The sequence below is a fragment of the Ipomoea triloba genome, chromosome 12, assembly GCF_003576645.1.
Source record: "Ipomoea triloba cultivar NCNSP0323 chromosome 12, ASM357664v1".
Classification (NCBI taxonomy): domain Eukaryota; kingdom Viridiplantae; phylum Streptophyta; class Magnoliopsida; order Solanales; family Convolvulaceae; genus Ipomoea; species Ipomoea triloba.
This window is the reverse complement of record NC_044927.1, coordinates 11,595,369-11,601,368: the sequence shown is the minus strand read 5'-3', so window position 1 is coordinate 11,601,368 and position 6,000 is coordinate 11,595,369.

Below are 6,000 nucleotides of genomic sequence, written 5' to 3'. Positions count from 1 at the left end.
TTTTTTTTTTTTTTTTTTTTTTTTTGGGGAACTTGTTTCGGGTCAAATGCCCTCTAACCCGACCCATAAAATTGTTTGTACGGGTTAGATTTGAATCAAGTTTTAGTTTTTCCTCACAGAGATGTTTTTATAATTTCATCCTGCGAGAGAATTCATCTTAATTATGTCAGCCTGGCTGCAGCTTTTTATATATAATTATTTTTAAACATACCTTTTCCTGCTTTGTGGTCCTATAATTAAGTTATGCATATGAGTTAAATACCATTTAGGCTTTTTTGAATATACTAATTTTACCACGTTTAGTTCTAAACTTTTAAATTAATTATTTGTGATTCATTAATTTTTAAATTGTTACCATCTATGATTCAAGTTAATCATCCATGGTTCTTCAACTATCAAATTTTAACCAGTTGTAGTCCTTCTAATAAGATCACAACTGGTTAAATTTTGAAACTTGAAAGACTATGGTGATTAACTTGAAACACGGATGATAATAATTTGAAAGTCGAAGGGTCACCGGTAATCAATTTGAAAGTTTTAGAACTAAACGTAGCAAAATCACTATACTCGAAAAACTCCATATGACATTTATACTTCTTTATATTTACACCATAAGTATTTTTTTTATTGCATTCAATACACGACTTATTTTATTTTTAACATTCAGACATCCATACCAATTCAAACTTATACATTTCTAATTCAAAATCATATGCCATAAAGGCTTAACATTTTGATCCATAAACTATTAATCAGAAAATTATAATTTTTACTCCTCACAAATATGAATAATTTAGAAGTGATATTGATAATTGATATATTTGTGAGGGGCATAAATTACTATTTTTTTCACTATTAAATTTGGTTTGACATGCAATTTGTTTGTTCGATTGCAGATTTGCATGTGTAATCAATTGGACCATTTAAACAATGCATTTATTGTATTAAATAATTAATTTGAAATTATTCCCTTTGTAAATTTGTTTATTGAAAGAATTCAACTACAAATGTATTATTTTTAATTATTTTATTACATAGACATTAGAATTTAAAGTGAATCATTTTTGAGATGCAGAAAGATGTGGCATGGCACCATGTGACGCTGATGCATTATTATTCAAGTACTACAGTGTTCTTTCTGTATTTCTACCTTGAGGTTTTGTCCTTTACAAATAAGGTTACAACTGCGTGTCTAAACAAAAATAGCCTGTATTTTATATACCAATTTATATTAATATGTTCTTTGCATTGTTTATGCCTGATTTTTTTTTTAAATTTCCATTTGTTTTTAAGACAAATTGTTTTAGGAGTTTGTCAATGACAATTGTTGTCAATAGAGGATGAGGATAAATAATTCGAAATATATGATTATAATAGACATTGTTACAATGATATAGTAAAATTAAAATAGAAAATTTCTTTAAAAGTTTTCATGTATTGATATATTTATGAGAATAATAATGTGTAAATTAGTCAATTGGAGCTAGTGAAGTGTCAACTTTGTCAAATTTTTAGACAATGGTCCTACCTTTTAAAGTCCAAGTGAAGTTGTATTTTTTATCAACAACTTTGTAGTTAGGTTGCAAAGGGCTGGCAATGATGTAAGAACAATTGTGTCCGATAAAAATAATAATAGTACAATATTTGTAAAGTAATGTACAATCGTACCATTATAGAAATACATACCAGAAATATTAATACCATAATGACCTAAATCATTCCTAATAATGCAAAATCATAATTATTGAAATATTGAGTCGTATTCTAAATAATCAAAATAAGATTAATTAAACGGAAAAAAAAAAGTTAAAAAACTTAACCTAAATTTGTTTGTCTTTTAAAATGCAAGAAAAAATAATTTTCAAGGTTCTTTATTTGTAATCTTTGATGTTCAACTTTGAATGCTATGTATTTAGTCGGGCTAATTATTTGACCAAAGTTAATATTAAAATTTTTATTACAATTTTTTTAATAAACTGCAACATATTCGTAGTATATGTTCAACAATTATGTCAACTCTGATTGAAATCGAGTTCAAACCTAAGACCTTTCTTACAGAGGGTAAAGTAGAAAAATAAAAAATACTAAACTCAAAATAATCTGAACAATTCATTTCATTAAAATAATTGGACGAATATTTTTAGTTCTTGTTATAGGCCTAATTTTATTGGCTATATATATATATATATATATATATATATATATATATAGTGTTCTCATTATTTTTTGTATCTTGCGTTTCCTTATATTTTATTTAGTTCATTTTTTTTTGGGTTTTTGTATTATAAACTAGTTTTAAGCTAAAGGGATAGTGGGAGAGGGTGGGCGGGACAATGTCAATATCAGTGTTGCAAAAATCGCGCTTAGGCGCTAGGCGGTGCCCCGTCTCGTTGAGGAAGGCCGAAATCGGCCTCCTTCGCGCCCGGATGCCTAGCTGGCCGATTAGGCGCCTAGGCTGCATAGCCCGCCTGGCCGGGCGCCTGGGTCGCCTAGGCCACCTGCCGGCTGCGCGTTTTTTTTTTATTTATATAAATTATAAATAAACATTTAAACTATTAATGTTATAATGTATTAACTAATACTCTAATAGTCTAATAAGTAATAACTTAATAAAATAATAAGTAATAGCTAAATTAAACTAATAAGTAATGCACTAATAATTAATAAATAATAACTAATAACTTAATAAGTATTAACTATTAAGTGCTTTTGTGCCGGACCGGTTAATCAGCGATAATATTATGCTTTCCTATGAAGTACATCACTTTCTAAAACGGAAAACTTAAGGCTGGGAAGGGGTGGTTGCTGTAAAAGTTGACATGAGCAAAGCCTATGATCTGGTTAAGTGGAGGTTTATTGAAGCAGTGTTATTGAAAATGGGTTTTGCCCGTCACTTCATTGATATTTTGATGGAATCAGTCTCATTGGTTCAGTACCATATTCTGCACAAGCAATGTCAGTTAGGTCCGATTATTCCAGAAAGAAGTATTCGTTAGGGTGACCCCTTATCGCCATACCTGTTCTTACTTGTGGCCGAAGGGCTCAATGCCCTAATTGATAGAAAGTCACGCATGGGATTTTTGCATGGAGTGCGCGTGTCGAAGGGAGCACCACCAATATCGCACCTGCTATTCGCGGATGATTGCTTTTTATTCTTCCGTGCGAATTCCCAAGAGAGTGTGGTTATGAAAGGTATCCTTGATGTCTACTCAGTAGCCTCCAGACAAAAAATTAATTTTGAGAAATCAGTAGTCTGCTTCAGCTCTAATGTCACGCAGGAGTGTAAGGAGAATGTGGTTAACATGCTGGGGGTGAAGGAAGGTAGTACTGGTGGGAAATATTTAGGCTTGCCCTCTCTTGTTGGTAGAAGGAAAAAGGAGATTCTCGGGTTTATCAAGGAGCGTATTCTGAATAAAATAAGGAGCTGGAATGCTAAGTTCCTGTCTCGTGCAGGTCGTGAAGTACTGTTGAAAAATGTAATACAAGCTCTGCCGGCCTATGCGATGATGGTCTTTCTTCTGCCAGTGGGTTTGTTCAAGGAAATTGAGACTTTAATGAACGAGTACTGGTGGACCGGAACGATAGGGAATGGGAGAGGAATTCGATGGAGAAGTTGGGGTGGTCTTTGTGCCCCTAAATCAAGGGGTGGTATGGGTTTTAGAATGCTCCACGAGATGAATATGGCCTTGCTTGGCAAACAAGCATGGAGGCTAATTACTAAGCCAGAATCATTGGTAGTCCGTGTGTATAAGGCTCGGTACTATCCGACCTCATCTTATCTGGAAGCAACAGAGGGGAGTAATCCTTCGTTTAATTGGAGAGGCATGTTATCGGTCCAGGATGTTATGCGGGATGGGTGTCGTCGTTGTATCGGGGATAGACGGAATACGGTTATTGGTAGTGATGCTTGGTTACCAAATGACGATAATCCGTATGTTCAGTCAGTGCTGCATGAGTCTATCTTCTATGCCCCGTTTGCGTCGCTCATAGATACTCACGGTACGTGTTGGGACATGGAATGTGTTAATGACATATTTTAACCTCGCGATGCTAATTTAATTTATAATATTCCTATTAGCAGGCATAAACCTTCTAATGGTTGGGTTTGGCATTGGGCTCACAAAGGTGTGTATACGGTTAAGTCTTGTTACCGCTGTCTTTCACATCAAATTGTGGATAATCGCCCTTGGAATAGGCTATGGGCGTTGCATGTACCTCACAAGGCCAAGTCCTTATGTTGGCAGTTAGCCTCCCTTTACCTCCCTACATGTGATGCTTTGTTGCCAGGCATGTTAACTGCTCGATTATCTGTCACATGTGTAGGGCTACGGAGTAGAGTGCGATGCATTTGTTTGTTGCCTGTGGAGAAGCGAGAAAGCTTTGGTCAAGATTGGGGGTGATGGTAGGTGCTACTCAAAGTTCTAATATTTCCAGCTGGTTTTTTGAGTGTTTACAGTGCTTGAGTGATGAGAAACTTGATAGACTGGTAATGTCTTGATGGGGATTGTGGAATAGTAGGAATGAATGTATTTGGAATGGGATCCCTTTTGACCTTGAGTTGGTTGTTAATCGTGCAGCATCATTCTTGGCTAACTGGAGAAGTGCGAATGAGCACCCTCAAGTGGAAACTCCTGGGGAGAGTAGACGGTAGCATGACGCGAAATGGAATAAACCCATGCGTGGCAGAATAAAGTTGAACACGGTTGCGGGCCTAAGTCATAGTAGTAATGCGACTGGGCTAGGTTGGGTGTTGAGAGACGAGGACGGTAGGTTCCTTGTGGCAAAGAATGTCCAGCTGCCGAGTTTGTTTGACGTAAAAGTAGCGGAGGCTGTTAGCATGCAGAGGCGCTTAGCTGGTTGAAGGATACCGGCATGGTAGTGTGGACGTGGAAACTGACTCTCAGATTTTATTTAATGCTTTATCTTGTAGTTCTTTTCATTCAGTTTTTGGTTTGATTGTGGATGATATTAAAGATTTGGCATCCTTGATAAATGATGTCGAATTTGCGTTTGTGAAGCGATTTGTGAATTGTGCCACCCACATTGTTGCTAGGGAGGCCTTTTCTGAGTCAGGTTGCGGGGAGTAGTTTGACACTCCTCTTGTCTTCCTTGTTGATTGTCTTGTTTCCGATTCAATGAATTAAGCTTTTCTTCTAAAAAAAAAAGTATTAACTATTTAACTATTCAAGTGTAAAGACTTACAATATTAAACACTTTACAATTATTAACACTTAAAATATTTTTTTAAAATTTAAATTAAAAAAAAAAAAACTAGGCGCCCGTCTAGGCGCCGATTAATCGGCGCCCCCCAGGCGCCTAGCGATTTTTGCAACCTTGGTCAATAGCAATGAAAGTGAAACAAAATGAACCATTAGAGTACGGGTGTATTCGATCATGACTTTTGTAGATTTTTAAAGACTTTTAAAGTCTATATAAAAAAACATTCATAAAATTTTATAACCTTATTTATTTATTTATTTAAAAAAAGTCTATAAAAGTCATTGAAATTCAAAATTGAATACATCCTTACAAACTTTCTGAACGTGCGTGTGATGTGGAGTTAATTATAAACGCACTTAGTCGAGTTCTTGTGAGACGAACTTAATGACTACGTTCCACAAGTACTGACTAATCTTTCTAACTCTAAACATGCTGTGAACTAAGACGGTGGTAGTTCAGTTAGTAGTTCGATATTCAAGGAACTAGAAAAACATAGAAACATTCAAGGCAGTAAAGACACTTAGCAATTTGTTAACCCAATTCGGAATAACATTTCTACATCTGGGGGCATCGCTCTGATTAGCCCAACTCTCTATTAACTTCAAGCAAAAAGATTGTACCAACAATTTGCGCAAAATACAAGTGGAAATCTCCATGGGTGTTCTGCAATCATCAATCCATTGAGTTCTTCCCTGAAGAGTTGTCAAATAATGATCTCCTGATCTTCTTGAATTGAGGCTCCCCCTCAGCAGCAGCACATCATTCTTTTCATTAAAGTGA